Source organism: Protopterus annectens, chromosome 7.part0 (assembly GCF_019279795.1).
Source record: "Protopterus annectens isolate FY-2018-M chromosome 7.part0, PAN1.0, whole genome shotgun sequence".
Classification (NCBI taxonomy): Eukaryota; Metazoa; Chordata; order Ceratodontiformes; family Protopteridae; genus Protopterus; species Protopterus annectens.
This window is the reverse complement of record NC_056739.1, coordinates 1,011,398,893-1,011,411,258: the sequence shown is the minus strand read 5'-3', so window position 1 is coordinate 1,011,411,258 and position 12,366 is coordinate 1,011,398,893.

Sequence of the window (12,366 nt, the reverse complement as noted above, 5' to 3'; positions counted from 1 at the left end):
GTCCACAACATCACTGGAATGACAGCAGCAATGCCAGCACAACATAATAATAGGCCACTACCTAACAAGCTCTTACTGCATGACATATGGACAAAGCCTGGTATATAGGTGGAGGACAGTGGCTGGAACACATGGCCATATTTACAATATTGTTGTTATACACTGTGAAAGTTGCTGGTGTTACAGGATTGTTTGCAACATACCCTTATTCAGGAATATGAAGTCAGAAACACAAATGAATGTAGCCATGTACTGATAGCACTCAACAGACAGAATGCCACTGATATATCTAAGACAAGACTTATGTGGTGAACAGACAAAACATAACAGCCAATCCTCTGGCCATCATGTGGATAGGCTCACAGTTGAGAGCTATGCAGACAGACTGTATTCCATGCTAAACTAGTATGTACATACAAGCCCTGTAAAACTGGCGGTATACAATGCATATAACAACACTACTCACACAGTCCGTAGGTCTGGAACCTTATACAAATATGTAGTTAGCCTGTGTCTGCAAGTCCTGTTGTAAGAGGTATTGCTACCTGCTGTCTGTAACACTGCTGCCCACACACAGGAAGGATGTCTTCCATACAGGAAAGGTAAAGGGAAAACGCCTACATGATGTAGTAATTTATAGTAGTGGGTTCCCATGACAGTGGTAATTGGAAGTACAATACAGCTGGCTGCATGCAAGTAGCAAGTGATGAACACTGTTTGGTGCAGAGGCCATCACCTGATCATGTACATCACCTACTAATCCATGCTGCAATCTATTCAAAGCAGCTCAATCCCTGTAGTGGAGATAGATAGAGAGAGAGAGAGAGAGAGAGAGAGAGAAAGAAAGAAAGAAACAAACAGGACAAAATATCTAAACTAACTAAACCTACAAACTAAGGGGACACATAAAAGTCTACTCAGAAGAGAGAACAATCCTACAACAGGTATGTGAAACATATATGCATGTAACTGCATGTAGTACTTGGTCTATAATGATGGGATAGATGATGTGAAAAGATTTATATGTTCCATCAGTAGTTGTTATTGTAATGATGTCCTGCTGAACAACAGCTACGGACAATAGTGTCTGTCCCTGCAGGCAGTGGGCCATACCTGTCAGCTGTGCAGATCAACATTCCATGACAAGATGTAAGCCTTCATAGTGTGTGTTCTGTACCTCAAGACATGTATATTAGTGTGGCAAATAGCTGGTGGTGGAAGTTATGCTGTTATGATAGACACATGAGTTTCAGACCACACCACTTGCAGGACAGTCATGTTAACGTGTAATGTAGCATGCAAAAATGCCATAAGTATGCAATAGGCCTACCTGCAATCTGTCCCTATATATACCCTCCCTAATGTTAGACTGTGTCCAGATGTGACACCTGTCTGTGTTGTAGCAAGGCAGAACAGTGCAGCTGTGCAGGAAGGAGAGTCAGAGAGTGTGGACCTGAAATTTGAATTTACCCCACATATATATTGATATATGTGTGTGTGTGTGTGTGTGTGTGTGTGTGTGTGTGTGTGTGTGTGTGTCTGTGTGAGTGTGTGTTAATATATATATATATATATATATATATATATATATATATATATATATATATATATGTATATGTATTTATAAATACATTTCCCTTACTGTTGAATGACAGTGCTGCACGATATGTGTGAGAGAACATCACACATATATATATGCACATATATATATATATATATATATATATATATACAGTAGTAAGTGGGTGCAAAACGGAGTTATGTCTGGTGTGAAATCCATGTTGGGAACACATTGCCCTTGTTTGTGAAGGTGGGTTTGCTATGTTGGGGAAGGATAGTAGATATATTTGGGGAGGTAGTTTGGGTTGGAAGACAGACAAGACAACATACAGGTGTGGTATATGACACATGTGGTAGGTAAACTCCTTGGATGGGGAGAGGTTTTTGTAATGTGGAAGCTCATGAGTCCCCATATAGAAACAATGGGACCAAGGTCCCCACCCATAGGCAGTCACAACTGCACCTTCACAGCCCTGAAGGTCCCCAAGCTAGGGGCTGTGCAGGAGGAGCATGTGGACCCTGTGATTGTGCACTGAGCACCTCAAGGTTGTGTAGCATATCCTCCAAGTCTCTGTAGAGCTTCCTATGCACCAGATCCTGGACCTGACTTTTGGTGACAGGATCCTGTCTGTGTGTGCTCCAGGGGGGGTGAACCCCATCCCCTGAGGTGGTTCCACCTGAAGGTAGTGCAGGGCCAGCAGATGATGAGGTCCTGGGGTGGGTCCCAGATGTGATGTGGCCTGGTAACATCGCCAGATGAGGTGGGAGAGGTGGTTCTGCTGGGAACTGTCTTCCCAAACATGCTATTGTGTCATAGTTATAAAACATATGTGGGTAGTAATAACCCACACATTCCAGGATTATGTCTAACAGCATGCATAGATATCCCCATTAACACAAAACACCAGATTTGCAGCAGTCACATAGCAAACAGAACACATGCATATATGGAACCATAGTGGCCCTTACAATGGCATGGAGGTGACATTGTTCACAACAGGCCACCAATGATAGTGTTTCAACATAGAACATGACTACAAATACATTGCACAAATTGTTGTGCAATACAATATATGTCCCAACAGTAGGTTTGCTTTAAACATACCCATTGAGTTGTGTGATCAGATTGATGTTGCAGATATGGTGGTGGGGGAGACAGAGATGTGTATTAACAACTATTATATCCTTTCAGTATGAGGTCCTCATTCCTTTTTTCCTCTTTATATCTTTCAGGCACCATGTCACAGGAGAGATTGCCGATGCACACCCCCGAGGAGAATGAGGTGATCATTCAACACCTGGTGCAGCACTACCACACCCTGTTTGGATGTACAGCCCATGGTCTGCAGGAGCGGACGGACCTGTGGAATGATCTTGTCCAGAGAGTAAACAATGTCAGCCTGCATAACCGCAGTTATGGAGCAGGTCCCACATCGGTGCACTGACCTACTCCGCCATGCCCATTGGCATGCTGCTACAGTTAGGAGGGACCAGCTAGCCACAGGGAGGGTCATGCCATCCAGCCCCCCTGACACATGCTAAGGAGCTCCTTGCCAGCCTCGGGGCACCTGAAAACACAAGATCCTGTGGAGAGCATTGTGGAGGTGGGTGCTACCCACACAATGGATGAGGAGCATGCAGGTAAGGCCACAGGGAAAATCAGTAGACCACTGTTGCACATCCATCTGCATCTGTAGAGTTTAATCATGCATATGTGAGAAAATATATATAGTCTGTTGGTGTGTTTTAGTAATAAACAGATGTTCATAATCTGTAGTATTGTGGGTTTGTACTGTTCATGTACTGTAATGCTGCTCCCTCCCTGTACCAATGCCACAGGTGTGGCTACTGACATCACATCTCTCACACAACTATGTAGGTCACTCTGGTATACCTCTGGGGCAGCAGCCTGTAACTGGTGAGTATGGTGTTTGTTCAGGTTTGCCAATACACCGGCCATGTTATGGCCATGGTATTTTCCATGCATACATTTAACACACCTACCCATAATGCATGCTGTACATGTTCACTTATTGTTGCTGTTAACTGCACTGCATCACAGTGGTCACCATGGTGGTGTATCTGAAGGGTATGTAAGAGTCCTGCAATATAACTAACAACCTGTCATTGCAAGATGTGTGCACAGAGATTAAACATAATAGTGAGATGAATGGCATACAGTAGGGACATGTCTGAAACATCACCCTTATACAGTGCCATAACAGTGTATATACCACTATTACAATGGAAACTGTTACAGATCTACACAACGGCATATCACAATACCACATTTCACAACCCTTATAACCTGTAATGTGGTCCTAACATGACCAGTGAATGTGTAATATGGAATCCTATGTTAGGACAGCAAATATGGAGAATACATACCTTAACAAACATTGGACGCATATGTGTGCATACACTCCAAGTAACATATTGTGGAAACAGCTTTTGAGGTTCTGACAGCATGCACTCTTCATTAATATGGACCTTCCAGCAATTACAGGTCCTCAATGTCACACCAAGAAATGGTCTGTGTACAAGACGTTTGCCCATCAAATGTGCCTACTTACCTGCAACAGAGGCAGCCGTGGCTTGCACACATCTTACAAGCCATGGAATGGATCCCATACCCAACAGGTGGCATGCAGGAGTTGGACATGTAACCTTACCTCAACATTGCATATACCATGGCAAAAAGTGCAGAGTCACGTATGTGGCGAGGATGTATGAGACAGGATTAATGTAGAAAATAAACAGATGGCCATCCAAGACAAATGACAACACATGTTGCATACTGGTCATGCAGGCTGCCTATTAACATGCTGCAACACTGAGGGAGTTGCAGGAATGTCTAGCAAGTACTGGCTGTGCAGTACTTGTGTCGGCAATCGCCTGGACTCTGTATAAGTGTGGCTCATGGGTTATGGTAATCAGATGGGATGATTGTACTACAGGAAACATCAGCCAGGGCTCTCTACAGGTAGCATATTCATAACATCAAAAATCCCCCAAAGGCATGTGTTGCAATGTGTACTGGTGTACCAAGACCAAGTTGAAAACCTACAGACAGTATCAATTAAGATACATGTGCTGCACAACCAACACCTCACCCCACCTCAGACCCACCATCCCCATCTGTACCTTGCTAGTGCCAGTGTGCACCTGTATGTTTACCATTCATTAGCAGGGACTAGGCTGGTACACATGGTGTTCAGAATTGGGACACTGCAAAATGACACACATGTGTAGGCCATAGGTGTCAAGCATCTGCAAACAGGTTGAGGAATTGGAGGGGGTGTCATCCTGAAACACAACAGTGAACTGTAGCAGAGATCCAAAGCTCACTAAAATGGCTGTATCTGCACACAGTCAAGTTCATGAATTGTGGCAGACATAACCCTGACTCCACAGCAATAGTGATGGCACTGTGTGACCTCCAAGGGCTGTGCACATGAGTTGACCTTGCAATCATGCAGAGTTGGGGAACATTTGTAGGGCAGAGTGACCAAATACTGGCAAATGCAGATGGCCCATGCTAGTATACCCCTTCCAGGAATAGTGACTGCTGTAGTACACTTAACAGTTGGTGCAACAAACCATCATGATAAGGGTCTGCACACATATGCACCCACAAATTGTATGCATCTCAATCAGCATCTGCGCAACTAACACATTTGTTTGATACTGCATTTGATTTCACAGGTCATATGTCACATATCAGGTTTGTGTAATGTTAACATATGCAGTAATGTGTTCCCATGACATATCAGGGAAGAGGGTGCCATGTCAATAAGGGTGTGTACAATCCCCATAGCCACAGTAAGGTTTGAAGGTTTTCAGTGTAATTGTATTTTATTGGCCATACATGCACCGCTGATGATGAGATCTGTAAATCAGACATCAGACATTCACAAATGACATCTGTCCACATATCATCCCAGGTATGTTTTGGACAAACACACAGGGGCTGTGAGTAGCAGAGCTAACATATCTGACACACATATACACATTCAGCAATGGTGTGTACACCTGTGAGTTATGGTGCACAGTACATGCCAGGGTGATGAACAGGTGCACAGCAATACTGTGTACATGGGTGCAGTGTGTTCCATGGGAAGGGGCATCACCTACTAACACAACCCATGCATCACAGAGATAAATAATGTTGGTAACTGGGATTGACTATAGTTGCACTGCATGTTGTTGAGTACCATATGTCATGCATGTTGACAGATGAGTAATGAGAGGTCTGTGCGTAATATCTTTGTGCAACCTCACCTGTAAGAGTGTGTGTGTGTGTGTGTGTGTGTGTGTGTGTGTGTGTGTGTGTGTGTGTGTGTGTGTGTGTGTGTGTGTGTGTGTGTGTATACTGTTAAGCAATGATGTACAGGTCTTAAATTGTGTTTCTTGTTTTCCCTTCACAGGTGGCGAGGTGGGTCTGGGTTCATCCTGCAGGCAAACTAATGTTGGTGTCCATACAGACATTGATAATGATGATAAGTGTGTTGAGGTACAAGCAGGATTGTCAGGTGCTAAAGCTGTGCCATCATTTGACATCCCACTGTTATCCACCCCATTCCCGCATGCAGTCTCTTTGCCTATACATACCCCATCAGCAGTGGCAATAGCTGAGAAACAGTTGGTGGGTGGTGGCATGGGAGAGGACAGTGTGGTATCTATGGCATGTGTGTCTGGACACAGCAGCCATAGCCGGATGTCCGGTGGGGTACCACACAGGCAGATGTACAGGGGTGCTCATAGGAGGGCTGCTGGTCATCATGCCCCTGGCAGAGATGCCACATCTGGTGCCGCCAGATGCATGTTTCAGGCCATCTTGGAGGTATGGAATGGTATACCAGACAGAGTCTGAGGCTGCAGAGGGCTAGTCATTCAGTTCTAATGGATAACATCCGTGATCTTGCAGGTGCCCACTGTTATTTTGCAGAGGTCATGGATAGACAGTTGCGTGAGATGGTGGGAATCCTCGACTGTGGAATGCCTGTGCTTGAGCATATGGTGGGAGTAGTGCAGCGGCTACGTGGATGTAGGCCAGCAACACCAACAGCTGGAGGTCGATGTGGATGTACCAGAAGTCAGAGCCACTCCTGTAGTGATAGTACCAGCCCCTGTACTGCAGGGGGGCACTGTCGACACCACAACACAGCAGGCCACATGCACGTGGCCCTGGCCAGTCCCAAGAGGGACCTGAATCCAGCGGACATATGTCATCATCAGGAGAGAGTACCATATTGTGGCTTGTACCTGGTGGTGCCTGTGGAACCCCTGGCAGGCACAGTTCCTGTGTCCATGGCCTGAGGCAGTGAACTGCACACCCTGCCAGGTATGGTCTGCAGCTGTCCAACAAATCCCTGTATAGGGCAGCCACATTGGCAGAGCTGTGTGTATGCAAACACACACAGCTCACCAACACAGTTAGAGCAAACCCATACCTACACACACCACATCACAACAGCCCAATTAATTTTTAAACCCCCTCACACACACACATGATATCAAACATATGGCTCAGCCTAGGTCTCTGGCAAACCAACAATATACCCTGTGCATATGGTGATATCTGTGCCATATCCCTGTCATCCATAACATTGATGCAGGGACAAACTAATATGGTTCTGATGCACAGGGTGATGGTACTATGGTGTACCAATGTAATGCCAAGTAGATAGCAATCTCTCCTTCGACAAACTGCATTGCCAAAGTAGTTAGAAAGACCTTCTATATAGCCCACCTTATCACAAAAGGGTTCACATCTAGATCAAGAGAGGTCATTGTGCCCCCCTACTCATCACTTATTAGGCCCATAATTGAATACAATGCCTCATTTGGGATGTACCTTACCTGACACCTGCAGCAACTGGAAAGACCCCAAAAGTACCTCACCAAGAGGATCAAGGGACTCAAACAGATGCCCTACTCAGTTAGGCTAAAGAAACACCAGCTCTACTCAGTTGCTTACCACCTACTCAGAGGCGATCTGTGCCTGACGTATAAAGCCATGTCCAACCCTAAATTAATGGACATGCTCCACCTCAGGAAATCCAAATCCCTTAGAGCTACACACTCCAGGGACCTAAACCTCAGCACAGAAATAAATAGGACATGTTGGAAGGACAGATTCATATTGCAGAGGCTCCCCTCACACTGGAACAAAATCCCAATCCATGTTAGGCAGAGCCCCTCATTGACCCTCTTCAAGAGAAATCTTGACGAATGGATGGGAGATCGTAGGTTTACCCCTGGGATCTCTTCTGTGTCCATACTAGACAGAGACACAGTAAACTAAACTTAAAAGGGCTATCCTTCTGTGACCTACTATACAAAGGCACAGTCAACTAATCTAAAAGGGTGGCGAAAACCAACCACACTCTGGCTAGGCTTATAAATGCCCTAGGGCAGATAGCCTAGTATCAACCTATGAACATGCTGTCAGCACTAAAGTTTAATGCTTACATGTCAGGAAGTGTAGCTGTCCAGCCATCATGCATTATAGCTGTTATTAACACTGAGTGATTGTGGTCTCCATAATGTATTCTGTTTGTGTTGTAGGTGTCCATGTGTCAGCAGGATGTTGGTCTGCTGTTGTTTCTACAAGGGGTATGGCACTGTTGTGACACCTTGACTGTGCCATATCCTGGGTACAGCTAAACACATGTCGCAGGTCTTTATAACAGTTACTGCATGTACCACATGGCTAATAGGTCTGGGGGTGTATACAGGTGAGTGCATGGTGGCTGATCTCAGCAGCCCTTCTACAGTGGACAATGGTAAGTGTACTGGGTGGTACACACCACATGTTTGTGTATAACACAGAAAGACGCTTTAGTGTTGATGCAATACACAGAAAATACTCTACACATGGATGTATATACTTGTGCAAGGAACCCATTTTTGCCTATGTAATTCCACCAAGACAGAATAGGCACAACAACACATAGGGAAATAAGCAGTCTGCTAGTTTAAAGTCACTGACGATGGTACTGGCAGGGTATATGTCCCCTTCCCCAATGTAGTGCAATCCTCAACTCAGTAAACATAGGTGTGCTGGTGTGGGTGGCACAGCCCTACCCTTTGGACGGTGTGAGGTGCTGTAGAACTGCAGATAGTGTGATTGACAACTACTTAACCTGTTAACATGAACTGTACAGTATTACAGCCAACTAAGCGGGAGGATACACTCAACAGTAACTGCAATGATGGTGGCTGTGTCCACAAGATCCACACCCAGCTATATATACCAATCCCAGTATCACTGTTCACCTATACAGTGGGGAAGAGAGCATTTGCACATCTACTACTAGTTATGATGGAATGAATTTCCATAGGATGATACCTGTGAAATGTTAGCATTTGCCAGGCAGTTCTCAGACAGATAACCTCCTGGGACATGTATATTCTGCAAACAGAAGTAGATCCGTTTACATACACACACACACACACACACACACACACACACACACACTCTTACTTGCCAACACTGCGACTAGAACCCCTACCTAGGTATGTAGTGTTACTGATGTGTGTGGCCTTAATTGCACACACCACACAGCTTTTAGGATTAGGTGTGTTCCAGGTTACATGTTAAGTGAAGAACATCACCAGGCCCTGTACAGTATGGTAATGGGGGATGTACTGGTTGTTTATGAACAATACATAGTATGACATACTGTCATATACACATTGACAAACACATAACAGTCATACTCACATCTAAGAGACCTGGGCTTAGCAGTGCTAAGTATCTTGTCAGTTTGTCCATTCTGTTACAGATAAGTTGCACACAGCACATGCATAACTGGGATGGATAGTGTTATCAGTTACCTGTATGGTTGATGGTGACAGTGGTCCCCATACAATGGAACATGGGACATGTACTGGGGGTACCATGGTGTAAAGACAGTATACCCAGCATCCACACCCCACAGTGGATATTGTATGCACTGAAACCCATTATAATACTCTGACATACCTACCATCACACATTGACCAGGACTGCAATGCAACCCCTTGTCTGTCCCAAGAGTGCTACTACAGGGATATGCATCTAATGCACATGCCACAGGGATAGTAGGATGATGCATTGTCATGGCTCTACTATAGTCAGCAACATCACTATCCCTAATGCTGTGTGGCAAGGCGTATTGTATTAGGAGAATGTGGCCTCAGAATGCTGCATCCTACAAATGTACACACTTGCACACATACATACACTTGCCAGAATTCAGAGGGTATCCCATGCTTATCAACCCATTTGTACAACAGTGTTGTGCTGGTGCTGCAAGCTCCAGGTAGCCCGTAGGGTGAAGAGTGTAACAAGGTACATGTAATGTCCAGTATAGCAGCAGCCACATCTAACTATGGCAATGGAGGTTGTGGTGGGTGTGAAGGGCCTCAGGGTCTTATCAACTACAAGTCTACAAACACACAGACACTGTTATTCTCAGTAATGCACACATACACATTTGTAAGTACTGGGGTTCATCGGTGCAGGTGTCCATAGTTGTGTACCAGGCTATTGTCCATGGAGAGATGGAAAGTGTAGGGGATGTCTGTACAATGGTATTATGCCACCTGCAATTTGCCAGCAGGCCATCTATCAACAGATACCACAGGGGTTATCCTCAAGGTGAGAGTTAAATGCAACATCCAATCATCTGGTTGCCTCTTGCAGAGGGCCAGTGAGGTGCTCCAGTTAACATGCATGCAACATGTATTACATAACATGGTCAGTGTCTGTCTTGGACACCTGTACCCAAGCATTTTCCGTTGACTGTGGTAGTGCAGTTGAGGTATCCATGGCATGTGGTGCATACAGGGTGTGGATTCCTAGCTGTGGCATTCATAACCCAGCTGGGCAGACATATCAGTGCCACTCAAGCATAGATTGCTTATAAACAGCCAAGATGGAGTCTGGACATCTGCACATCTGTACAGAGGACAGACAGACATCAGCTAGCCAACTAGTTATGCAGTAGGATAGACATCTGACACTGATAGGTATGCTATTACTACATGACAGCAGCCCTCAATGGCATGTCCTCTACACACAGCAGTTTACAATTAATATGCACATGTCAGATCAAAATCCAGTAGTAAATACTTAATGACACAAAGCTCACACACCAAGAACATGATAGTGAGGCCTCAGAGTCCATCTTTGCATGCAGGGGTGTTTGGTTCCAGTACTACAATCTGTAATTTACTCTTACTTGGGAAAGCACTGTCAACAGAAGGACAGCTGAGCTATGCTTAGCAGGTGTAAGCATTATGTAAATGTAAATGCTAAGCACATTTGCTCAATGGTAAGCCTACACGGTGTAAGCGACTATATGTTTAACCGTATATTAGCAGCGCTTACCATCACGCAAACTCAGTCAAACCCACTTAAAGCTGCTCAAAACTGCATTAACCATTCTGTATCCAATAGCCCTTGTTCTACCCAGCAACAAAATAAACAGCCCTTGAACCCAGGACCCTATACACTATAGTCACAGCAGTTAACCACTAAGCCATCACAGCTGTGAAAACAGTTGTTTTTTCCAATATATCTGTCACTACACATACTGAATGCTTTTGAACAACTGCTATGACTTCTGCAATTGTGTAGTAATTGTTAGTGATATTCGTGTTCAATCATGTATGTTATTATATCTAAATATACACATATCAGATAAATACAGTGTGATACATCTGGGAATGTATATACAACAGTCATGTTTAAACATAAGGATATATATATATATATATATATATATATATATATATATATATATATATGTGTGTGTGTGTGTGTGTGTGTGTGTGTGTGTGTGTATTTATATGTATATATATATATATATCTATGTATTTATATGTATATATGTATATATATATATATATATATATATCTATATATATATATATATATATATATATATATATATATATATATATATATATATATATATATATATCTTTATATGTCTATCTATATATCCTATCTATCTATCTATATGTCTGTCTATCTATCTATCTATCTATCTATCTATCTATCTATATGTATAACATATGTCCATAACATGTAGTGGAGTCATACCTCAGCACAAATAGTCACAACCTCTTAGTGCAAGGAGATGTCATGTAAGTATTGCAGGTATAAATGTAGACTGTTGCTACTGTAGCAGGGGTTGTCTTAGAAATGTTGTGTGGGAAGTCACATCTGATATTGACATGTACGCCATCAGTTACTGACAGACATCATAGGATCGTCAAAGTGCAGTACCACACAAATCACAGTAATGATCCTGTGGAATACAGCAGAGGTATGACCAATAAATTTGGACAGACTGACCCACTCTGGTCAGTCCATAGGTATAGACAGAACCCCTTAGTGCAAAACATGTGGACCAAGCCTGACAAAGTGGATGTTTACAGCCATGTAATTGGGGATATCACAAAAATACTGGAAAAGATAAGCTCACACAGTTTATGCATTCACACACTCCTGTCTGTCCTGAATCATAATAACCAGAGGAGCAGAGGTCACAAGCCCACATACTACCCACTAGTTAGTGACATACATCTGTACAGCATCCCACTGCTTTGTCAGAAATACACAACAGTTATGGTGGGCTGGCAACAGTACGTCTGACAAATATCTGGACATAACATCACACTGCGTAAGTACACTGAGCTGCTAGGCATGTCACAAAGCACTGTGCAAACTACAGGCAGACTGCCACAACACTGGCCTACATTTCTTATGGAGGAATACACATGTACCTGCAAATATAGCAGGCTCTACAG